Source organism: Apium graveolens, chromosome 9 (genome assembly GCF_009905375.1).
Source record: "Apium graveolens cultivar Ventura chromosome 9, ASM990537v1, whole genome shotgun sequence".
NCBI lineage: Eukaryota > Viridiplantae > Streptophyta > Magnoliopsida > Apiales > Apiaceae > Apium > Apium graveolens.
In genome coordinates, this window is record NC_133655.1 from 243,780,281 (window position 1) to 243,807,926 (window position 27,646).

Consider the following 27,646-nt stretch of genomic DNA (forward strand, 5'->3'; position numbering starts at 1 on the left):
ATTCTTTTGTCCAAGGAATCCACCTTGGTTGCAAGATTAGAGTTTTTCCTGAGCTGTCTTTTGATGTCTGTCATTATTGTCTCTGGAAGTCTAGCTTCCAACTTGTCAGAGATGTCTTTCTTAAGTTGATCAACTTCATTTTTGATTAGAGAAACATTTTGACTTTGTTGGTAGCCTGAAATTTGTTGTAGTTGGAGAGAAGCAAGATGTGCTTGCAGAAGCTTCTTGGTGCTAGCATTTGTGGTTAATTGAAGTACAGATTGTGTTTGGATGATAAGTTGGATGAGTGTGGTCTTGAAATGGTGATCATCACATTGCTTGGAGAAGGCCCATGATGGCATGCTTGATCTGGAACTAGGGCCTACTTCTCCCCTATGTCCAATGGCTCTTCTTCACTATCTCCATCCTCACCTCCAAAGAATTCTTCTGAACCACCAGTCGCATAATCAACATCACCAGCTGTTGAGGGCAAAGCTGTGATGGCATCCTTAGCTCTTTGCATGGACTGTGTGGTGTGCACCAAATTGAGCATTCTTTCTGCATTGGCATTGCCCTGTCCAGCTAGTAGTTGATATGCTGAAACAGGGTGAGTAAATGTCTTAGCATCCGAGGAGGTAGAATCTATAACATCTTGAGTTTGCTGAGATAGTGCCTCCCTGTCTGCATCGTGGACATTCCTTAACTCACTTACAATGACATCCACCCTTATATCTCCAGTACCTGCATTTCTCTCATTTTCTCTCTTTTCTTGCATCAAGTCTCACCTTGGCTCCCCACCCTCACACCCTCACCTTCACCATCTAAGGTGGGACTCCTCACACTCACTTTTTCCAGTCCTGAAGAAATGGACTGCATTGGATCATTCTTTTCCTCTCCTTTTTCCTGGGAGCAACCCAGACTCTGACTCAAGTCACTACCTTCCCTCAATCCTAATAGTGATTGCACAATTACTAAGTCATCTGTACTTGTAACTATAGTTGAACTTTGGAGTTGTTCAGAGACACCCGATGGATGAGAAATATCCATCGGCTTAGTAATTTGACTATCCGACGGATGACTGCTGTTCGGCACATCCGTCGGGATACAATCACTACTCGACGGATGAACAATATCCATCGAGTGAGAAGAAATGAATGAGTGTGGAATGGAGACTATTGTAGAATCTGTGCAGATTGATGAAAATTTTGGCACAGATGTCTCAACAGTCAAAAAGAAATGGCAAGTGAGCCCATAAATCATCTAGAAGATGATGCTCATTTGCATGGATTTTTGGCTTCTCCAACAGAGTTAAAGATGGAGAATATGGTTGAGATGTGTGAATCATGTCAACATCCAAAGAGTGTGTGGGAGAATTTGGTGTTTGAAGTGTTTTAATTTGTACAGATTTTAGTTGTAAATCCACATTTGTTGAAGCCACATCAATTTGACTTTGAGATGGTGCAGTGACTGGGTCTTTAACTCCAGTTTGCACTGTGTGTGTACCCTGTGCATCCCCAAGGGTTTTAGGTTTATTATTTCTTGTGTAAGTTAGTGGTGAACTTGTGTCCCTACCCTTTTTGTTCTATGCTCCTGGTTGAGAGTTTGTTGTTATACCCAAAATTTGGAATTGCATTGACTCGGGTCAAATTAGGATTAACTACAGTCAAAACCGGTATTACATTGTAGAAGGTAAGGACGCGTCCAGGCACAGAGGACGCGCCTATATTCGAGGAGATGTTTTATGGACTGGTAATAGAGAAGCTTGGGAGTGCATGATTAGGGAAGAATGTGTCCAAGCATTGTGGACGCGTCAACCGTGGTGAAATTACTTGGCAAATGTGGTCTTTTGGCAATGGAAGCTGGAGGACGCGTCCGTCCCTGTTAGGACGCGTCCTGTCGCCGTGGCATGCTTGTTGAAGAAACAATGCTGGCTTTATAAAGGTGAGGACGCACCCAGGGTCTTAGGACGCGTCCTGTGTTTGGTCAATACACTTTTAATGGCGATTTCAGGACAAAGCTTGCATGGAGAGGAGCAATGGAAATTGTTTTTACTAACGTATTTGTTGCAGGTACTATTTGAAGAATTTCCTCCTTGAGACAGTCAAGGAGGGGGATGTCCGTGAAAAGCTTGAAGGCCTCCAGGGGTATGGCTGATGATTGAAGGCCTCCTCCTGTATTCAACGGGTGTCCTCGTTGGGGATGTGGGGTTAATTCTGGTGTGTGCTCTGGGAACTCTGTTCTTGTATTCAATGGGTGTCCTCGTTGGAGAACTTTGGAGTCTTCCTGCACTTTGCACACAAGAGCTTGGGATCACATGTCCTGTTATCTGGTGGGTTATCCTCATTCGGGGGACAGGGACGCGTCCGGCATTTGGGGTGAACCGTGGCTATACCTGCGTCCGTAAATCAAGGGAGATAGTTGTAGCCGAGTGTTATCCTTGTGCAGGGAGATGTATTATCCGTGAATTCCTACGATTACGGACGAGCCTTGGGCCTTCGCGGTTGGGCCTTATAATTGGACATTCCTAAAGCTAGCGGAAGACGGACTTTGGATGGGCTTCTACCGGGCCTAGGAATAAGAAGTCTAAGCCCATTAGATTTCTTGATCCACAAAAACTACGTCAGGCTTAATCCCTATATAAAGGGTACGTAGGCACATTGAGAGGGTAAGAAGTTGAGAGCTGATAAGAGAGCCACCACTTACTCTGATATATCTCAGCCTAAAACAACCACAAACCACCACACACCGCTTGATTTTCCGGCGAAGAACCACCGTCATAGATCTTAATTCTGGCGAGAAACCTCAATCTTTGTTGTTACCAGATTCCCCTGTCAACAAATTGGCGCTAGAAGGAGGGGTGCTGATTAAGATCATAATCTTGGGTGGAAAAGATGTCTTACAATCATGATGGAAGTTCTTATGATGGAAGTGACAGCAGATCTGATTGAGAAGGCGAGGGAGGCTACGCTCGTCACGAACCCTACGTGCCCAGAAATATGGCAGATCCACCGAGAGCTCTGAATGTGGGAGGAACACCTCATGTTCTCATCAGTAACGCTGATATCTTGGAGCAGTACTTATACCACATGGGGGATACTCTTAACAGTTTTCAGTCAAGGTTGAATACGGTGGAGCGTCGCAAGACGAGGAGGGGTCGTTGTCTTCCCCGTCACGGCCACACCATGGGGAAGGCGCTCGTAGTTGAAGGAGATGCTCAGGCCAGCGGGGAAAACCCGTGAATCACTCTGTGACGCTTGGAATATTCTGATGATGTAGAACCTATTGTGGAGCTCATTGATGAGGACACTAATGGTAGAGAAAGGCCTTGTCTTATCAATCAGGTCATACCACACCCCCATAGGTCTGGGCATACGATGGACGAGCGTCGTCCTGTGGAAAATACTCAGAATCAAGATGGGGAAGGAAGAGATTTTTCAACCTTAAAAAGAAGGCTTGACATAAGATTGGAGGATGATGATTTGAGAATGCTGCTGGTAGAATGGCAAAAGGAAGGAAATGCTGGAGAAGCGAGGCCCCGTGACACAACGCGTGTGCCCCCTACATATCAAAGGGATTATAGGGCACAGCACCGCTAGCACGAGCGTGCCCCTCCGCGAGGAAGGTTCGGGAACTATTACCGAGGCTACCAAAGGAATGGGCGAGGAAGAATGGGATACCAACATGGAAGGCCCCCCTACAATGGTAGGAGAGATGGTGCGCTCTCCACTGAAGAAGCTCCTGTTATTATCCCTGTAGCTTCCCACAGTGCTACGGGAAATGGTTCCAGGACGTGTCCTCATGATCGGGATAGCGTGCGAATTCAAGAAAGGTTGCGGAATAATAAGAAAGTACTGCGATGCGGCTTGGAGGAACCCCGCGTGCGGGACAATGTTCAAAATTAAGATGGTAACATATCACAGCCGCAGCCTCAGGGCGACCCGGGGGTAATCAAGGGGAACCGCAATAAATCGCGGAGCAATCCCAACAGCCTAATGTTCAAACCATTCCTGGAGTAGGGACGTTTAATATGAACGATCTTAAGAGGTTGCTCAACCATCTTGAAGGAGGAAGAGTAACGGTGACTGTGCAAGCCCCTTCTCCTTTTGCTGCTATTGTGAGGGAGGCGCAATTGCCAGTAGGATACAGGAACACAACCAATGACTTACGTTTTCATGGGAACTCTAACCCTGTGGAATTTCTGAGGTATTTCAACATTGAGATGGATGTTTATCAAGTACCTGACTTGGCTCGATACCGTCACCTGGCGACCACTTTTGGAGAGGGTGCTCAACAATTGTTTCAAAAATTTAGTCCAGGGGTGATCACATCTTGGGAACAGATGAAAACCTTGTTTCTAACTCAGTTTCAACCTACGGTGAAGTATACACCGCTAGTCACCATGCTGGCTAATGTGAAACAGAAAGAGGGGAAAGCTTGACCTCATACTTTAAAAGGTTCAATGCAGAGTCTACTTTGGTGAGGGGCACAACTGATGAAACACTGAAAATACTTCTTATAGCTGGTCTGCGTGTGGGAACAGATTTCTGGAAGCACCTGCAAGGGAAGGACCCGGTGTCGTTAGCTGATGTACTCGCGCAGGCGGAATCATTCAAAGTGATTGAACAGTCGCTTGCAGAAACAAAAAAGAATGATAACACCCACAGCTCCAAGGGGCGAGCCAAGAGGTGAGATAGATCTGTGAGCCCGGATTATCGGTGGAATGCCAGAAGCCCTAATAGGGTGAACGCCGTGAACACGTGGAGAGAATGGAGCCCGCCATCAAACTATGAAAGGGGAGTAAGCAACTACACTCCGCTGGCAGCGTCCATTGATCATATCTTCGATGTGAATAAGGATAGAGGAATCTTCAAGAAACCAGACCGTCTGACTTCATGGCAGAGTAGAGATAAGAAGAAGTATTGTGATTACCATGAGTCTACCGGTCATGACTCCCATGAGTGTCATCACCTGAAAGATGAAATTGAAGAATTGATCAAGGCAGGATACCTTGAAGAATGGATTGACAAGGTGAAATGATGCAAAGGGAATGATGACAAGGGGAAAGATGAAAGGCAGCCCCCGCGAGAAGAGGACATTGAAAAGACAGCGGAGGTTAAGTTCCAAAGAGCTGGTAGTATCAGGGCAATTTTTAGAGGATACCCCTTTGTCGGTGATAGTAATCGGGCGTTGGAAAGAAATACGAGAGAAGCACGACACCCGCAACTCACCAACGTTCATATTTTGGAAGATAGACCTCCAAAAATATTCAAAGGGGAATCAACTGATATTAAATTCTGGGAGAGAGAGTCAAGATGGGTACATCATCCTCACAATGATGCACTGGTAATAACTATGCTTATTGGGGCGATGAACGTGCATCGGGTCTTCCTGGACAACGGGAGCTCTGTGAACATCCTGTATTACAACACGTACAAAAATTGGGTTTCCCGGATAGCGACATGTATTTTGAAGATGCACACGTCTATGATTTTACTGGAGAAGCGGTGAGAGTTATGGGTTCGGTTAGGCTTCCCGTCATACTTGGGGAATGAGCTCTTTCTGTCACTCAAATGATAGATTTCAAAGTGCTGGATCAAGACTCTGCGCACAACGTGCTGGTGGGAAGACCTTGGCTACGGGCGTTCAGGGTGATAACCTCGATACATCACTTGATGATAAAGTTCCCAACACCTAACGGAGTGGGCAGTCTGAGAGGGTCACAGTACGAGTCACGCGACTGCTATCATAAGGCTGTTAAGGAATTTCGCAGGAGAAGATACGGGGGAAAAGGTCTTTCATTTGAGGGTGCGGAGGACATTTATACAAAACCAAGTGGAGATGTTCATGCCCACTATTTCGTCGAAGGCCAAGAGGAGGAAGAAACCCATACCACTGAGACCCCTGTTTTGACGTGGGGAATGTTTCGAGGATCCGTAGTGTGGAAGAAGTTGTGGTGAACCATATAGAAGAGATCATGCAGAAGGAGGTTAACGGGGAAAAGTTGGAAGGAAGAAGTGAGATTTTGCAAAGTTTCGAAAATTACTTCAACGTGGATGCTCCTCAAAAAGAGGACGCGCCCTTGAAGAGTAAAAATGGAATTAAGGTTGATGCTCCTCAAAATGAGGACGCGCCCTCCACACCTGCGTTGCCCAAAACCATGCCTTGTCCTGAGGTAGATGCTCCCACTCATGGGGATGCGCCCTCGGATAAAAAAATGGGCATCGAGGACCCCCGTGACTTTGATTTTGATTTGGATCCCAGGATCCCTATGCTCGCCGAGAAGACGGGGTCGGCCGAAGACACAATATCTGTTCCGGTTGACAAAGATGACCCGAGTAAGGTTTTGAAAGTGGGATCCCAGTTAAGTGATGAAATGAGGGAAGGTCTTACCCGATTCTTAATTGCAAATCTCGATGTCTTCGCATGGAGTCATTCAGACATAGTGGGAATCGACCCAGGAGTAATGTGTCATCGGTTGAACATCTTCCCGAATTATACGGGCATACGTCAAAAACGTCTCCCAGTGAGCGGGGAAAGGGCGATAGCATTAAAATAAGAGGTGGACCGATTGTTGGGAGTGGGGTTGATCAAAGAATCTTACTACCCCGAATGGCTTGCAAATCCAGTGCTCGTAAAAAATTCGAACGGGAAGTGGAGGACGTGCGTATATTTCACAAATCTCAACAAAGCATGTCCAAAGGATAGTTTCCCGCTCCAACGAATTGATCAGTTGGTTGACGTGATGGCAGGGCATGCCCTGTTAAGTTTCATGGATGCATACTCTGGTTACAATCAGATTCCCATGTATGGTCCTGATCAAGAGCATACATCCTTCATCACCGACAGGGGGCTATACTGCTATATAAGAATGCCGTTTGGATTGATTAACGCTGGCGCAACCTATCAGCGGTTGGTGAATATGATGTTCAAAAACCAAATTGGCAGAACCATGGAGGTGTATGTGGATGATATGTTGGTAATATTCAAGGAGGCGAATGACCATATCGGGCACTTGATGGAAATGTTTAACAATCTAAGGAGGTTTCGCATGAAGTTGAATCCAAAAAAGTGCGTGTTCGGCGTGGAGTCGGGCAAGTTTCTTGGATTCATTGTCAACCATATGGGAATTGAAGCTACCCCGCAAAGATCAAGGCATTGTTGGATTGAAATCACCCACCAATGTAAAACTGGTGCATAACTTAACTGGACGCTAAATCGATTTGTTTCCAAATCTTCTGACAGATGCAAGGAATTCTTTAAGGCGATTAAGTTGGCAGGGAAAGACTTCGTATGGACACCAGAATGCGAAGAGGCTTTCAGAAAGATCAAGGAACAACTGGGAAACCCTCCTATGCTGTCAAAACCGTTAGATGGAGAATCTCTAATACTGTACCTTGCGGTATCTTGGTATTCAATTAGTGCTGTTCTGGTAAGAGAGGAAGACAGACAGCAGTCACCGGTGTATTATGTGAGCAAGCGGTTGCACGATGCTGAGACTCGCTACACCAGCATGGAGAAACTGGTTTATGCCCTGATCCTTGCGTTAAGAAAATTATGACCATACTTCCAGGCCCATAGAATTGAAGTCCGTACGGCATACCCGCTATGGCAAGTCCTTCACAAACCAGAATCCTCAGGGAGAATGTTGAAGTGAGCTGTGGAGTTGGGACAGTTTGATTTGGAATATATGCCTCGGACGTCAATTAAAGGACAAGCCTTAGCTGATTTCTTGTTGGAATTTGACTCTGTAGTTGATGACAGAGCTTTGGTGATGCTGTGTCCCCCTCATGTAGGGGAGTATTTGTAGGAATTTCCACATCCCTGGTGGATCTTGCATGTGGATGGGGCAGTTAACAACGGGGGAGCAGGTGCGGATATAGTACTCGTGTCTCCAGAAGGCCATCACCTGATGAGTGCAATTCACTTCAAATTTTATGCAACAAATAATGATGCGGAGTACGAAGCATTGATTAATGGCGTAAAGATCACTTTGGAAATGGGAGTGCGGAACCTAATTGCGAGGAGTGACTCGAAGCTGGTGGTAAATCAGGTGAATGGGGGGTTTCAAGCTCGAGGACCGCGAACAAAATTATATTTGAGATGGACGAAACGACTGATTGAAAAGTTCAGGGAAGTTAGGCTAGAATGCGTACCGCGGGAGAAGAACAACAATGCGGATGCCCTGGCCAAAATGGGGTCGCAGCAGGAAGCTATGTTACTGGGATCTATACCCCTAGAGATCCAGGAGATTTCTAGTATCCCGGAGGTAGAAATGATGCAAGTAGATGAGGCGCCCAAGGAAACATGGATGACACCCATTCTCGCTTAAATTCACAAAGGAACCCTCCCCGAGGATAAGTTCAAGGCTCGGTGACTCCGCTACCAGGCTGTAAGGTATGTGGTATACAATAAAATTATGTATATGAGGGGCTTCAATCAACCGCTGCTTAGATGTATTGATGAAGAGGGAGGAAATTATATCTTAAGGGAAGTGCATGAAGGGATCTGTGGCAATCACTCGGGGGATAGCTCATTGGCAATGAAAGTTTTGCGCCAAGGATATTATTGGCCTATAATGAAAGAGGATGCTGCAAATTTTGTCAGGGCATGTGATCACTGCCAGCGCATTGCAAACTACTCATCTATGCCAACGACGCTCTTGATGTCCATGATAAGCCCGTGGCCATTTGCCATATGGGGGATAGATCTTATTTGGGAGTTGCCCAAGGCTAAAAGGGATATCAAGTATGCGGTGGTCGCAGTTGACTACTTTACTAAGTGCGCAGAGGCTATGCCATTGGTAACTATCACGGCAAAGAAAATCAGAGATTTCATTTTCAACTCCATTGTTTGCAGGTTTGGTATTCCTTACAAAATTGTCTCTGACAACGGGAAGCAGTTCGACAGCAAGGAATTGCGGCAATTATGTGAGGACCTGAAAATTAAGAAGGAGTTTGCAGCGGTCTATCATCCTCAAAGTAATGGACAGACAGAGGTCGTGAATAAAATAATAAAGAACACCCTTAAGACCAAACTGGAAGAGCGCAAAGGGAATTGGCCTGAAAAACTCCCAAAAGTGATATGGTCCTACAACACTACTCCACGATCTACTACGGGAGAAATTCCATTTATACTGACTTACGGCTACGAAGCTATGGTCCCCGTGGAAGTTGGTTCGGGTTCACTTCGCAGAGATCGTTACACGGAGGAGGATGCAGAGATTAATCAAAGGCTTCATTTGGATCTTTTGGAAGAAATAAGGGAGAATATTCAGCTGAGGCTTGCGGTATATCAGCAATGTACCGAAAGGTATTATAACAAGAAGGTAAAGGGATAGTTGCTAAAGGTAGGGGATTTGGTGCACAGGAAGGTGATGCCAAACATGAAGAATCCTCAGCATGGAGTGTTTGGAGCTAATTGGGAAGGACCATATAAGATAATAGCAATTTTGTGGAGAGGGACTTATAACCTTGAGGATATGGAAGGGAAGCTAGTTTCGCGAGCGTGGAACGCGGAACATCTCCGAAAGTATTATCAGTAAGGCGCGGCTTTGGCCCCTTACGTACCTCTTTTATTATATACTTATGGCTGTGCCCAGATTATAGACTAGAATTAAATAAATTCCTACTAGCCTAGGGGGGTAGTGTATGTACTAATTACCTTAGAACTAGTTGAAGGATTATTTTTTTGAATAAATTCCCCATAGAGCATAGTAGTCGTGGGACTGGTGCACTTTTGACATCAGAGCGCGTTATTAATGAAAACTTTAAAATTTTCCAAAAGTTATTTGCTTGTTAATTTGCTTGGCTATATGACGCGTCCTAGCCATAGGGCGCGCCCTGAGTAGTAGTTCTATACGGATGTTAATAGAAGCAGTGACTGTCAAAAGGAACAACAAAACTTAAGTAAAAATGGAACTAAGACGCGTACTGTTCCAAGGACGCGCCCAAGTTATCTTGGTTGATGCTCTTTCAGTTTTATGTTTCTTTAATTTTGATAAAACATAACTAAAAAAGAAAACACGTCCTCACTAAGAACGCGTCATGTTTGAAAGACGAAATATATCTTTAAAATAAAGGATAGACGCGTCAAGATAGTAGGACGCGCCCCTCATGCCTTATGACTTTTTTTAAAAAGTACATGTGTAGCATGATATCATACTTATTAAAAATATCCTATATGGATGATCTAAGGACGCGCCCAATTAAAGAGGACGCACCCTTTAAGGACATCTATTTAACAGATGATAGTAAAAATACAATAAGAGTCCAAAGGCGACGCGTCCTGATAGTAGGACGTGCCCTTATCTATGACAAAGCGAATTTAAGAAAATAAAATGATATGCATAAAAAGTGATTAAAGAGAGATATCACGGATAGTGCAAGCAAAAGGAGTTCAAAGATAATCATTACAATTTACAAGGCTTGACGGGGCCGCACCCTTAAAAAAGTTCTGATAAAAGTTGCATGAATAAAACTAAGATGCGTCCTTGACAGGGCGTGTGTCCTATGGCTTGTCTTGGTTGTCAATTGGAGGAGGCTGAACGTTAAGTGGAGAAGGTGCCAGGGACGCGTCACCTTCCTCCAAGCCTAGAAAAATCCTCTTGCTCTTAATGGAATCTGCAGCTCTGATTCTAAAATCACTTACCCATTTCTGGGTGTCCATATCAAACTTAGAGAAACAATACTCTAGATCATTTCCAATAAACCCAGAGCACCATTCCTCGAACCCAGCTGTGAAGCCATTTTGATAGACAAGCTTTTTCTCCTCTTTCCATCCATGCAGTATGTCATCATTTAGAGTGTCAAGCTCCAGCTGCATGGTGGAGTTTAGTGTGATGACACTCTCCATCATTTTCTCCATAGAGGAGTCATTACCTTCCAACACAACTTTCTCCGCCTCAAGACGCGTCCTGTCCTACTGCAGGTGCCTGATCTCAGCATCTTTCTCTTGGCCAAGCAAGTTGATATACTTTTCCAATGATTTGATCTTGTCTTCAGCCTGGCTTTTTACGGTGTCAGTCACAACAAGACGCGCCCTGAGTCTTGCAGTCATGTTGGTACTTTGTCTATCGTGCAAATGAATTTCGGCTGCAACCCTCACCATGGCTTCTTCTATATGTATGTTGAGATGTCTGAGTATTTATAGTAAAAACAAATGACTTATCGATGACTCAAAAATAGACGTTTGGAGTATACTTATTGTAATAACCCCAATTTTTGGAAATTTTTGAAACCATGATGAATAGTAATTTTTTTCTGATTATGCTGATTAAGGAAAATTATCAGACCACACTATATAGGAGTACTGTTATGGAAATTCTAAGATCGTATTAGTATTCCATAAAGTAAATGAGTATATGTAAAGGTCGTCAGAATTCGAATCCGGACACTTTGATTTTTTTCCCGAAAATCCACGAGATACCGAAAGAATTGAGTATAAGGTAACATGATTAAAAGGATTTTTATTTAAGGATTATAGCAGAGGATCATTAAAGGAATATAAGATATTAATAAAGGTTCAGGGAAGCCCAAGTAATAAGATCCCGGATATGATCCCTCAAACTATTAACGAGAACGAGAGTTAAGCGAACCGTAAAACAAATAAGCGACCAAGAGACAATTTTGTACCAGAAGCCAAGGATTATGACGCCATCAAACCACAAGGGATTGACACATGGCAAGAAAGTGATGCATGATGGATGACGTCATCAAGGGAGAAGATATTTATGCAAGGAAATCAAAGAAGCTTTTCCATTTTTTTCCATTTCATCATTTTGCTCTCGGCGAAAATGATACCAGCAACTTCAAACTGCCATATCTCCTTCAATACTCACTCAAATATTATGTTCTATATCTCGTTGGAAAGGTATGGAGATGGCCTACAACTCTTATTCACAAGTCTCGTCCAAATTATGGTGCCCTCCAAATCCGGGTCAGAAATTTGGGGTCCACACACACACACCATATTTATAACCTGCTTATAGCAATAAAAAAGATAATAATAATATGCACTGACCCTACTTACTAACTACCACGGACCGCAACAGGTTAAAGTATGTACACAAGCTAGACACACACTTATATTACAAACCGTTCGAATCCCAACTATTCAAACTCAGAACTAAGTATTAAACATTATTACAAACTTAAATTATCTCAAAAGATGCCTACTAGCTTAACTCGATCAACCTGAACCCCTAGCTCTCGTGCTGGACTGGGGATCCTCGCTACCAACAGTTTCCTTCTTAACTGGAAAAGAACATAAACAACATCGCACAAATGAGCTAACTAGCTCAGCAAGTCATAATGATAAAACTGAGAATAATGATCATCAAGTAAAAAGGGTTATGATATCAAGTGAACAATGAATTATGATTTAGAATTGGATATTATATTTTTATTTTAAAAAAAAACAAGGTTAGGCTGCTGATCAGTCACGCACTAACCCCGAGCAAAGCACACAACACTGCTCTAACTACTGGATCCAAGGCACACATTGGCCGAACTTGACCATTAATATGGTCTGACCACAAATCTGGTCCATAATTTTATAAAAACAATCCAATTTTAACATAATAACAGAATAAACAATGTAAAGCAATAAACAGAATCATAAACAACATTGGATGTTCGATAATGAAATGGTTTCAATCTTCACAAGGATCAATATGGAAATTTCCAAGCTTAGCTGTTAAGTAATGAAAGAATTGGATAATAAAGGAATCAACATTTCAAGGTTACAAGGATTTGGTCTTTCAAAGCATAAGGTACAATGGGTTGAATATGTAAGTGATTCGGTTCAGTGTTTGGTATTTAGTTTGTATGTATTTGTGGAGTAGTATCGTATATTTGTGGTTCGTATTTGGGTGTACAACAAATAATGGTTTAGAAAGAATAAGGTTTACGGCTCAAGATCAATAAATGGAATCAGGGTTTAGGATTCAGTGCTTCAAAGCGCTTGCAATATATAATAGGACTATCGATCAACTACAATATATCTCGAGAAAGTTCAGAACACTTTCCTGGTACTAGCTTGCTATACGGTACTAACTTCCAATCACAACCGTCTCACTCCTTGACTATCTGTTTCCCTTTCCTACGCCTTGCCTCTTCTTCTCACATATCATAAGTATCTATCAATATTCAACTCATACGATTCTATTCGACATACAATTCTATCTACCCTTCGTTCCACCCAAATCCGATTAACGGATTGAAAGTTACGCTATAAATAAGTAAACATCGAACATATAGATCGACAGTCATACAACAAGTCACATATAACATATAAAACGTCAAATAATTAATGACATATCATTCATAAAGGAGTCTCGGGTCATAAACAGGCTTTCAGGTATTTGAAATGATTTTTAAAACATTTTTCGGAATTAAAACGGGTCATTGGATCAATTTCAGAGTAATAAACAGGGTTCGGTTGGACAAATCTGGTTTCAAAACACTTTTATAATAATTATCGAGCCTTAAAAACAATTTAGAATAATATTTTAAAGCTCGAAACTATTTTTCGGAATTTTTAAATCATTTTTAAATAATTAAATCTAATTAAATAATTAATTAAAATCAATTAATAATTAATTAAATCAATTAATCAATTAATTTTCAAATTAATTGACCAATTAATCAATTAAATATTAACTGAAATTAATTAACTAATTAATTCAGATTTATTTTTTTTGAATTAAAAAATAATTTTTGGAATTAAAATAATAATTTTTGGAATTTTCAGAAATTAAGAACGAATTTTTATAATTAAAATAAATAGAAAATATGATTTTTAAACATTTTTAAAACAGGAATCCTAAATTTGCAAGATCTGGAAAGTTTAGGGACTGAACTTCATCGTTTTCAAAACAACAGGGGCTAAAGTACAATTTTGCACCCCCGTCGCCAGAAAATGTTCTGTCTCGCCGGAGACGACGTTCCCGGAATCCTCACACATCCACAAGCTTCAGATTTAATCTACAATTCACCAGGAATCTAACCATACCATTCAATCACACAAACAACCCCTGAATAGGCCGGAAAATGGCCAAGTAGTTCGCCGGTTTCCGGCGAACTCGACGAAAGTTTCAAAACACAACTCCCTTCGATCCACGAATTCTCTGTTAACGAACTATATACCAATCGATTGCAAATTTCATAAGGAACACAACCCACTATAATTCAACAGCTAATAACCCCTAGATCAAAAAGCCATAAATTTTAATTAAGAACATTCATACGGGTTATAAACCCTAATTTCAAAATTCGAAAATCAAACTCAATTTTGAACATTTTAGTGAACTCCAAATCAGTCATATAAAATATGAAAATCATCAGGAAAACAAGCTCTACAACATGCAATCATCAAATCATCCAAACAATCATCCGAACAAAAATTCATATTTTTAATTAAAATAATTCGAAAAAAAATAAAATTATAGAAAAATAACCTTGATTTCTGCAGGTGTATGGATCACGGATTTTGATAGAGATCGTCAAGACCTTTGATTCGGTTACTCAAGATTTCCAAACTGAATTCAGTAACACCTCCAAAAGCTTGTTTGATTCTCGAAAGTTTATATGAATATATAGATTTTCTCTGTAAAATTATAGAATTACTGTTTGGAATGGGGCACTCGCTACTGAATGCCCAGTGGAATCTGAATCAGCTGGTGGGGGTCCTCTGACAGGTGGCCTCACGCCTGGAGGTGGAATAGCCTGCAGTGGTACGGGCTGCAACACCGGTGGAGGTAGAATAGCCAATGCTAGTGGAACAACAGGACGTGGATCCGAAAACGGCACTCCAACTGAAGGCTCTGAATGATCAGCTGATACAGGAATAAAAGAGTCGGCCATCTCTGCTATCTGAAATCATATCGCAATATAAGAATCTCGTTCCATAACGCAAACTATACTAATACCTGATATACCGAAGCACTCAACCTCTCAACGTTCTCTCATCCTATGCCTTACTTCTAATCTTAACCCTCTACCCATTCCCGTTAACCTAGGCTTGTGTCAGTGACTTATAACCTGTAGCTCTGATACCAACCTGTGGCGCCCTCCAAACCCGGGTCAGAAGTTTGGGGTCCACACACACACCTTAATTATAACCTGCTTATAACATTAATAAAGATAATAATAATATATGCAGTGACCCTACTTATCAACCACCACGGACCGCGACAGGTTAAAGTATGCACACAAGCCAACACACTAATATATTACAAACCGTTCAAATCCCAACTATTTCAAACTCACACTGAGTATCAAACATTATTACAAACTTTTACAAACTTAAATTATCCCAAAAGAAGTCTACTAGCTCAACTTCCTCAACCTGAACCCCTAGCTCTCGCGCTGGACTGGGGATCCTCGCTACCAACTGGTTCCTTTTTTAACTGGAAAGAATATAAACAACATCGCACAAATGAGCTAACTAGCTCAGCAAGTCACAATAACAAAACTGAGAATAATGATCATCAGGTGACTATGATTATGATATCAAGTGAACATTGGATTATGATTTAGAATTGGATAATATACTTTTAAAAAAAAACCAAGGTTAGGCTGCTGATCAGTCACGCACTAACCCCGAGCAAGGCACACAGCATTGCTCTAACTACTGGATCCAAGACACACATTGGCCTAACTTGACCATTATATGGTCTGACCACGAATCTGGTCCACAATTTTATAAAAACAATCCAATTCTAACATAATAACAGAATATGCAATAATAAACAATAACCAGAATCATTAACAACAATGAGTGTTTAATAATGAAAGGGTTTCAATCTTTGTAAGGATCAATAAAGTAGTTTAAAAGCTTAAATGCTGGTTAATGAAAGAATTGGATAACAAAAGAATCAATATTTCAGGGTTTCAAAGATTTGGGCTCTCAAAGCATAGGATACAATGGTTGAATATACAAGTAATTCAGTTCAGTGTTTGGGATTTTGTTTGCATGTATTTATGAAATAGTATCGTATACTTGAGGTTCGAGTTTGGGTTTACAATAATCAATGGTTTAGAAAGAATATGGTTCATGGCTCAAAAACAATAACTAAAATCAGGGTTTCGGTTTCCGTGCTTCAAAGCACTTGCAATGTCAACAAGACTATCAAGAATTTCAATATCTCGAGAAAGTTCAGAACACTTGCCTGGAATTAGCTTACTACTCTGTACGCGCTTCCAATCACAATCGTCTTAATCCTCAACTATCTGTTTCCCTTTCCTACGCCTTGCCTCTTCTGCTCACATATCATAAGCATCTATCAATTATCGACTCACAAGATTCTATTCAACGCACACTTCTATCTACCCTTCGTTTTACCCAAATCCGATTAACGGATTGAAATCTATGCAATAACCAAGTAAATGCCGAGTATATAGACTGATAGTCAAACACCCAGTCACGTATAACACATAATACATCACGTAATCAAAGACATATCATTTATAAAGAGGTCTCGGTCATAAATAGGCTTTCTGGTATTTTAAAATAATTTTTAAAACATTTTTCGGAATTAAAACGGGTCGTTGGATCAATTTCGGGTTAATAAACAGGGTTCGATTGGCCAATTCTGGCTCCGAAACAATTTTAGAATAATTATCGAGCCTTGAAAATAATTTAGAATAATATTTTAAAGCTCAAAACTATTTTTCAGAATTTTTAAATCATTTTTAATAATTAAATATAATTAAATAATTAATTAAAAATAAATTAATAATTAATTAAATCAATTAATCAATTAATTTTCGAATTAATTGACTAATTAATCAATTAAAAATTAACTGAAATTAATTAAATAATTAATTCAGATTTATTTGTGAATTAAAAATAATTTTCAGAATTAAAATAATAATTTTTAGAATTTTCAGAAATTAAAAACGAATTTTTATAATAAAAATAAATGGGAAATATGATTTTTAAACATTTTTAAAACAGGAATCCTATTTTTGCAAAGTCTGGAAACTACAGGGACCAAACTGCATCGTTTTCAAAAGTTTAGGGACCAAACTGCAATTTTTACAATCAGTCGCCGGAAAATACAGGGGTGGCCGGAGATCACGATTCCGGCCTCCTCACCTTGCCACAAGCTCCAGATCACATCTACACAATACCAGGAACACAACCATGCAATCAAAACAACCTAACAATCCCTGAGTTGGCCGGAATTTGGCCGTGAAATTTCCCAGTTTCCGGTGAACATCGGAAAACTTCAAAACACAACTCCCTTCTCTACAGACCTCGTTGGTTCATGAAACTTATACGACTGGATTGCAAATTTCACAGAGAACACAACCCACTATAATACAACATCAATCTATCACAGAATAAGAAACCCCCAAATTTCAATTAAAAACATTCATACGGGTTATAAACCCTAATTTTAAAATTCGAAAATCAAACTCAAATTTGAACATGTTATTGAACTCCAAATCAGACGTATGACATATGAAAATCATCAGGAAAACAAGCTCTACAACATGCAATCATCAAATCATACAAACAATCATCCGAACAAAAATTCATATTTTTAATAAAATAAATTCGAAAATAATTAAATTTTTAGAAATTCAACCTTTGATTCTGCAGGTGTATGGATTACAGATTCTGATAGAGCTTCTCAAGACCTTCAAATCCAGTACTCGAGCTTTTCAAACAAAGATCACTAACACCTTCAAAAGTTGGTTTGATTCTCAGAAAGGTTTATGAATATATGATTTTTCTCTGTAAAATTATATATTTATCTGTCTGCAATTGATTTTTATACGAAATAAAAATACGGTAAAAGGCTATTTATAATTACGGAAAATTAGTATCCCGTTGGATCATTCCAGATATAAAATGGTACGTTTATTTATAAAAACTGATCCAAACGGTATCGGTTTTCGGGATAATTATCCAAATCAGTACAACTTGTACTGCGGTCTTGGTCTCAGCACCCAGTTACACGTACTACGAAGTGATAATTGGGATAGTTTAATAAAAAGCTCCCGTTTATCGAAAATACGGGTTTTATTAATTTACCGAAATGAATATTGTATCGAAAATGTTGTGCCGGGACCCGCGCAGGACAAACCGTACGCCGGATCGAAAAAGTCGAAACATGGAAAATGCTCGGAATATTACAATTAGGTTAGGAAGGAGTTCTCGATAGAGTTTCGGGTTCCAAAAACGTAACAACGGTTGACGTCGGTTGGTTCCCGTTTTATAAAATAGATTCTAATTACCCGGAAAAAGATTTTAAAAAATTTTATATGATTCTTATAAATCTATAAATCAACATAAAAATAATTAGGAAGATATAACAATTATCTATATTTTATTTTGGACATATAAAAATTAAAATATTCAATTAACATTATTTTTGAATATTCAAGTACATATATCACTTAACAATTAACTCACAGAATAGATACTGAACACACATATTAATTATTTAATAGTAAAAATAATTACACGTTATATCCCGGATATTACATCCTTCCCCCCTTAAAAGGATTCTGTCCTCAGAATCTCCTAAGAAAACAAATGAGGGTACTTTTCTCTCATATCACTTTCTAATTCCCAGGTTGACTCTTCAACCTTTGGGTTTCTCCACAATACTCTTACTAACTTTACCACTTTATTTCTTAATATTTTCTCTCTTTCCTCTAAAATCTCTATTGGATTCTCTACATATGATAAGTCTGCCTGAAGCTCTATTGGCTCATATTCTATTACATGCCTGGAGTCTGGATTATATTTCTTGAGCATCGATACATGAAAAACATTGTGAATGTGCTCCATGTGCGGAGGTAACGCCAATTCGTAAGCGACTTTGCCAACGCTCTTTAGGATCTCAAAAGGTCCGACATATCTTGGGCTTAGCTTCCCTTTCTTCCCAAACCTCGTTAGTCCTTTCCACGGTGATACTTTCAATAATACCAAGCTCCCTTCTTCAAATTCCATGTCTTTCCTTGACTGGTCTGCATACCTCCTCTGACGATTTTGTGCGGCTATTAATCTTTTCTGGATAAGTTCAACAACTTCCTTTGTCTGCTGTACCAATTCAGGTCCGAGTATTTTGCGTTCTCCTACTTCGTTCCAATACAATGGAGATCTACATTTGCGTCCATAAAGGGCTTCATAAGGTGGCATCCCAATGCTGGCGTGATAACTGTTATTATAAGCAAATTCTACCAGGGGTAAATGCTCGTCCCAACTTCCTTTGAAATCAATAGCACAAACACGTAGCATGTCCTCGATTGTCTGGATTGTTCTTTCACTTTGGCCGTCCGTCTGCGGGTGATAGGCCGTACTCATATTCAATTTTGTTCCCAAACATTCTTGAAAACTCTTCCAAAATCTTGAATTAAACCTTGGATCTCGATCAGATACGATGGACACTGGAACTCCATGACGAACTACAATTTCTTTTAGGTACATATGGACTAGCTTGTCGAGCGAAAATCTTTCATTTATAGGCAGAAAATGAGCTGACTTGGTAAGTCTATCCACTATAACCCAAATGGCATCATGATTAGCCCTTGTCCTTGGTAATCCAACTATGAAATCCATGGTAATATGTTCCCACTTCCATTCTGGAATCTCCAATGGCTGTAGCAATCCGCTTGGTCTCTGATGCTCTGCTTTAACTCTCTGACAGGTATAACATTTGCTAATCCATTCCGCAATTTCCCTCTTCATATTTGGCCACCAATAATTCTTCTTTAAATCTTTATACATTTTGGTACTCCCTGGATGGATGGAATATCTTGAACTATGTGCCTCTTGTAAAATTTCATTCTTTAACTCCATCACTGGTGGAATCCAAACCCTTGAAGAAAACCTAAGAATACCTTGATCATCTTGTTGCGTGCATAATTCCTCACCTACCAAACTATTTATATCTTGATCCATTACCTCTTTCTGGCATCTCTTTATTTTCTCCAATAACTCCGGGTGGAAAATCATACTGTACACTCTTGCTTCCTCAGGCTTGCAAACTCTAACCTCCAATTCTAATTTCTGAAATTCTTTATATATTTCTTCAGGTACAGATAACACATTTAACCTTTCCTTCCGACTTAACGCATCTGCTACAACGTTCGCCTTACCGGGATGATAATTAATCGAGCAATCATAATCCTTGATCAATTCTAACCATCTTCTTTGCCTCATATTAAGTTCCTTCTGGGTAAATATATATTTCAAACTTTTGTGATCCGTGAAAATCTCACACTTTTCTCCATACAAATAATGTCTCCAAATTTTCAAAGCAAAAACTATAGCTGCTAGCTCTAAGTCATGAGTAGGGTATTTCTGTTCGTGTGGTTTCAATTGTCTTGACGCATAAGCAATCACCTTGTCGTGCTGCATAAGAACACATCCTAGTCCTTTATGAGAAGCATCGCTATAAATTACGAAATTCCCTTGATCGTCTAGAAGTGACAAAACAGGTGTCGTGATTAATCTCTGCTTCAATTCTTGAAAACTTTCTTCGCACTTGTCGTTCCATATAAACTTTTCATTCTTTCGTGTAAGCTTTGTTAATGATGTGGCAATCATTGAGAAATTCTGAACAAATCGACGATAATATCCCGCTAATCCTAGGAAACTTCTTACCTCAGTGGGTGTTCTCGGTCTCTCCCAATTCGTAATTGCTTCGATCTTTACCGGGTCCACTTTGATCCCTTCGTTACTGACTATGTGTCCTAAGAACTGAACTTCCTGTAGCCAAAACTCACACTTCGACAGTTTAGCATATAACTTCTTTTTCCTTAAAATCTCCAAAGCCGTTCTCACATGTTCCGCATGATCCTCTTTTGTCTTGGAATAGATTAAAATATCGTCTATAAACACAATAACAAACTTATCCAAATACTCTTTGAAAATTCTATTCATCAGGTCCATAAACGCTGCTGGGGCGTTGGTCAATCCAAAAGACATCACTAGAAATTCATAATGCCCATACCTTGTTCTGAAAGCTGTCTTTGGTATATCTTCTAGCTTGATCTTTAGTTGATGATATCCCGATCTTAAATCAATTTTGGAGAAATACTTGGCTCCCTTCAATTGGTCAAACAAATCATCGATTCTGGGTAACGGATACTTGTTTTTGATTGTCAGCTTATTGAGCTCCCTATAGTCAATGCACAGTCTCATGCTTCCATCTTTCTTCTTGACAAATAATACCGGGGCTCCCCATGGGGATACGCTGGGTCTAATTACTCCTTTCTCTAACAATTCTTGCAATTGCCTTGCTAGCTCTTTCATCTCAACAGGCGCCATTCTGTACGGGGCTTTGGACACCGGTTCTGTTCCAGGTTCTAAGTCGATCGTAAATTCAATTTCTCTATCTGGAGGAAGTCCTGGTAATTCGTCGGGAAATACGTCTGGAAATTCATTCACTACTGGAATATCTTCAAGTTTTGCTGGCTCCTGACTCCTGTCGATTACATATGCTACGAAATGCTCACATCCTTGCCGTAATAACTTCTTGGCTTGAATCATTGTTAAAAACTTCTTTACTTGTTTCTGACCTTTGAACGTTACTATGCTTTCATCTGGCGTTTTCACCATTACTTTCTTATTCCGACAATCTATCTGAGCATCATGCTTAGATAACCAATCCATCCCTAATATTACATCAAATTCTCCTAACTTAAATGGTATCAAATCTACACAAAACTTACTACCAGAAATCTCAACCTCACAATTTTCACAAACTTGGTTCACAGTTACACGTTCTTGATTTGCTAATTCCACAGTCATTATTTCATTTAAGCATTCAACTGGACAATTTAATTTACTAACAAAGTCTTGTGAAACAAACGATCGAGTTGCTCCCGAATCTATTAACACTTTGGCACATAAAGAATTCACATTAAGAGTACCTGCCACAACATCCGTATCCTGGATAGCATCCTTCACTGACATGTCAAAAACTCTAGCCCTTGGAGTTTCATTCACGGTTGGGGTAGATCCCATAATCCTCAATGCATTACTGACTGGGGCTGGTGTCTTGCAATCCCTAGCCATATGTCCTGGCTTCCCACATTTAAAACATGTAAATCCAATGGCTGGAACCTTCACTGCTGGATTCCGGATAGGCTGATCCTTATTTGCTGGCTGATTTCGGCACTCCCTTGAATAGTGCCCTTTCTGGTTGCATTTAAAACATACCACATTCAACTTGTTACAAACTCCTCCATGCTTCTTTCCACAAACTTGACAATCTGGAAAAGTTAATCTCAACTGATTCGGCTGATTTACATTAGCTGGACGATTGCCTTGTCCTCCGTCTCCTGCATTTTGTCTTCTGAAATTAAAATTTCTTCCTGGCTGGAATTTGCCCTTCTTGAAGTTTGGAAACTTCCCTGTTTGTGACTGACCCTCACTTCCCTCAACTTTCCTTTTCTTGCTTTCCTTATCTTTCTGGAACATCTCACTCTCTGTCTCTGCGATCATAGCTTTCTGTACAACCCCGGCATAGGTATCCAATTCAAAAATAGCTACCTTCCCCCTGATCCATGGCTTCAAGCCTTGCTGGAATCTCTTAGCTTTCTTTCTATCAGTATCAACATACGACGGCACATACCTTGACAATTCCTCAAACTTCCCCTCATAATCTGTTACCGACATATTCCCTTGCTTTAACTCTAAAAACTTCAGCTCCATTTGATCCTGAACAAACTGAGGAAAATACTTTTCTAGAAACAATTCCTTGAACCTTTCCCAAGTAATAACATCCGTACCTTCCAATGTCTTCACCATCTCCCACCAATAGGTGGCTTCATTCTTCAGATAATAACTTGCAAACTCAACCTTCTGTTCCTCCTTCACTTTCACTAAGGCAAATGCCTTCTCTATTTCCTTTAACCAAACATTTGCTTCAATTGTCTCTAAGGAACCCTTGAATTCTGGTGGGTTTATTGCCTGAAAAGTTTTGAAAGTTACCTGGGGATTGGTCTGTCTTTGTTGTTGTTGTGCTAGGTGAACTGTTTGTTGGGCCAAGATTTGAAGAATCTGGGCTACTGCTGGGTCCACAGGTCCTGGGTTCACATTCGGGTTTGTATCATTTTGATTGTTGTTGTTGTTGGTTTCTTCATTTCTGGTGTTGGTGCGGGTATTTCTTTTAGGAGGCATTTTCTGTAAAGAATCAATCAATTTATTTAGCTTTTAAATCAAATATTTGCATAAAAGAAAAGTTTTGTAAAACAGGAATATCTCTTTTTGAAAACAGTTGTAACTAAGTAAATTGCATGATTCTTTACAGAATATAAACAGTTATGGAAAACAGGGTACATGGTATCACAGGGTATAACTGGTGCAATAAAATAAATGACAGTGCTGGAAAGGAAAAAGGTACTGATATATATAGATCAAAAGTTTTAGGGTAGTACAAGCGTAAAGACGCTTCGAAAGTAAAAGCAAAAAGGGTACAACAACCTACTCACTAGTCATCATAGCTAGTCTATAAATACAACTCAAAAGTCTACTGATACACACTACACACTATTGTACATACTACATAACCATAACAACACTTCTCAGCATCTCCATCTCTGAATCTCTGACTCAGCTCCAAGGAAACTCTGGTCCTGCCAGCCTCTCAAAGTCCTCCATCACCTCAGTCGCCCAGCCCATCAGTGCATCAGGGCCTCTGCCAGGTAGTGTAGCTCCATGTAGCCTAGCCTCAAGAACCCTTCGTGTCACATGAATCTCCTCTCGAAGCTCCCTCACACCACGATCAACATCTGTAGTCCTGATGATATGCTGTAACTCTCTTATCTGGGCCAACAGGGAATCACGCTCCAACAGAAGAGCCTCATATCGGTAATAAGGAACTGGGGGCAATGTAGACTGGAATGGGGCACTCGCTACTGAATGCCCAGTGGAATCTGAATCAGCTGGTGGGGGTCCTCTGACAGGTGGCCTCACGCCTGGAGGTGGAATGCCTGCAGTGGTACGGGCTGCAACACCGGTGGAGGTAGAATAGCCAATGCTAGTGGAACAACAGGACGTGGATCCGAAAACGGCACTCCAACTGAAGGCTCTGAATGATCAGCTGATACAGGAATAAAAGAGTCGGCCATCTCTGCTATCTGAAATCATATCGCAATATAAGAATCTCGTTCCATAACGCAAACTATACTAATACCTGATATACCGAAGCACTCAACCTCTCAACGTTCTCTCATCCTATGCCTTACTTCTAATCTTAACCCTCTACCCATTCCCGTTAACCTAGGCTTGTGTCAGTGACTTATAACCTGTAGCTCTGATACCAACCTGTGGCGCCCTCCAAACCCGGGTCAGAAGTTTGGGGTCCACACACACACCTTAATTATAACCTGCTTATAACATTAATAAAGATAATAATAATATATGCAGTGACCCTACTTATCAACCACCACGGACCGCGACAGGTTAAAGTATGCACACAAGCCAACACACTAATATATTACAAACCGTTCAAATCCCAACTATTTCAAACTCACACTGAGTATCAAACATTATTACAAACTTTTACAAACTTAAATTATCCCAAAAGAAGTCTACTAGCTCAACTTCCTCAACCTGAACCCCTAGCTCTCGCACTGGACTGGGGATCCTCGCTACCAACTGGTTCCTTTTTTAACTGGAAAGAATATAAACAACATCGCACAAATGAGCTAACTAGCTCAGCAAGTCACAATAACAAAACTGAGAATAATGATCATCAGGTGACTATAATTATGATATCAAGTGAACATTGGATTATGATTTAGAATTGGATAATATACTTTTAAAAAAAAACCAAGGTTAGGCTGCTGATCAGTCACGCACTAACCCCGAGCAAGGCACACAGCATTGCTCTAACTACTGGATCCAAGGCACACATTGGCCTAACTTGACCATTATATGGTCTGACTACGAATCTGGTCCACAATTTTATAAAAACAATCCAATTCTAACATAATAACAGAATATGCAATAATAAACAATAACCAGAATCATTAACAATAATGAGTGTTTAATAATGAAAGGGTTTCAATCTTTGTAAGGATCAATAAAGTAGTTTAAAAGCTTAAATGCTGGTTAATGAAAGAATTGGATAACAAAAGAATCAATATTTCAGGGTTTCAAAGATTTGGGCTCTCAAAGCATAGGATACAATGGTTGAATGTACAAGTAATTCAGTTCAGTGTTTGGGATTTTGTTTGCATGTATTTATGAAATAGTATCGTAAACTTGAGGTTCGAGTTTGGGTTTACAATAATCAATGGTTTAGAAAGAATATGGTTCATGGCTCAAAAACAATAACTAAAATCAGGGTTTCGGTTTCCGTGCTTCAAAGCACTTGCAATGTCAACAAGACTATCAAGAATTTCAATATCTCGAGAAAGTTCAGAACACTTGCCTGGAATTAGCTTACTACTCTGTACGCGCTTCCAATCACAATCGTCTTAATCCTCAACTATCTGTTTCCCTTTCCTACGCCTTGCCTCTTCTGCTCACATATCATAAGCATCTATCAATTATCGACTCACAAGATTCTATTCAACGCACACTTCTATCTACCCTTCGTTTTACCCAAATCCGATTAACGGATTGAAATCTATGCAATAACCAAGTAAATGCCGAGTATATAGACTGATAGTCAAACACCCAGTCACGTATAACACATAATACATCACGTAATCAAAGACATATCATTTATAAAGAGGTCTCGGTCATAAATAGGCTTTCTGGTATTTTAAAATAATTTTTAAAACATTTTTCGGAATTAAAACGGGTCCTTGGATCAATTTCGGGTTAATAAACAGGGTTCGATTGGCCAATTCTGGCTCCGAAACAATTTTAGAATAATTATCGAGCCTTGAAAATAATTTAGAATAATATTTTAAAGCTCAAAACTAATTTTCAGAATTTTTAAATCATTTTTAATAATTAAATCTAATTAAATAATTAATTAAAAATCAATTAATAATTAATTAAATCAATTAATCAATTAATTTTCGAATTAATTGACTAATTAATCAATTAAAAATTAACTAAAATTAATTAAATAATTAATTCAGATTTATTTGTGAATTAAAAATAATTTTAAGAATTAAAATAATAATTTTTAGAATTTTCAGAAATTAAAAACGAATTTTTATAATAAAAATAAATGGAAAATATGATTTTTAAACATTTTTAAAACAGGAATCCTATTTTTGCAAAGTCTGGAAACTACAGGGACCAAACTGCATCGTTTTCAAAAGTTCAGGGACCAAACTGCAATTTTTACAGTCAGTCGCCGGAAAATACAGGGGTGGCCGGAGATCACGATTCCGGCCTCCTCACCTTGCTACAAGCTCCAGATCACATCTACACAATACCAGGAACACAACCATGCAATCAAAACAACCTAACAATCCCTGAGTTGGCCGGAATTTGGCCGTGAAATTTCCCAGTTTCCGGTGAACATCGGAAAACTTCAAAACACAACTCCCTTCTCTACAGACCTCGTTGGTTCATGAAACTTATACGACTGGATTGCAAATTTCACAGAGAACACAACCCACTATAATACAACATCAATCTATCACAGAATAAGAAACCCCCAAATTTCAATTAAGAACATTCATACGGGTTATAAACCCTAATTTTAAAATTCGAAAATCAAACTCAAATTTGAACATGTTATTGAACTCCAAATCAGACGTATGACATATGAAAATCATCAGGAAAACAAGCTCTACAACATGCAATCATCAAATCATATAAACAATCATCCGAACAAAAATTCATATTTTTAATAAAATAAATTCAAAAATAATTAAATTTTTAGAAATTCAACCTTTGATTCTGCAGGTGTATGGATTACAGATTCTGATAGAGCTTCTCAAGACCTTCAAATCCAGTACTCGAGCTTTTCAAACAAAGATCACTAACACCTTCAAAAGTTGGTTTGATTCTCAGAAAGGTTTATGAATATATGATTTTTCTCTGTAAAATTATATATTTATCTGTCTGCAATTGATTTTTATACGAAATAAAAATACGGTAAAAGGCTATTTATAATTACGGAAAATTAGTATCCCGTTGGATCATTCCAGATATAAAATGGTACGTTTATTTATAAAAACTGATCCAAACGGTATCGGTTTTCGGGATAATTATCCAAATCAGTACAACTTGTACTGCGGTCTTGGTCTCAGCACCCAGTTACACGTACTACGAAGTGATAATTGGGATAGTTTAATAAAAAGCTCCCGTTTATCGAAAATACGGGTTTTATTAATTTACCGAAACGAATATTGTATCGAAAATGTTATGCCGGGACCCGCGCAGGACAAACCGTACGCCGGATCGAAAAAGTCGAAACATGGAAAATGCTCGGAATATTACAATTAGGTTAGGAAGGAGTTCTCGATAGAGTTTCGGGTTCCAAAAACGTAACAACGGTTGACGTCGGTTGGTTCCCGTTTTATAAAATAGATTCTAATTACCCGGAAAAAGATTTTAAAAAATTTTATATGATTCTTATAAATCTATAAATCAACATAAAAATAATTAGGAAGATATAACAATTATCTATATTTTATTTTGGACATATAAAAATTAAAATATTCAATTAACATTATTTTTGAATATTCAAGTACATATATCACTTAACAATTAACTCACAGAATAGATA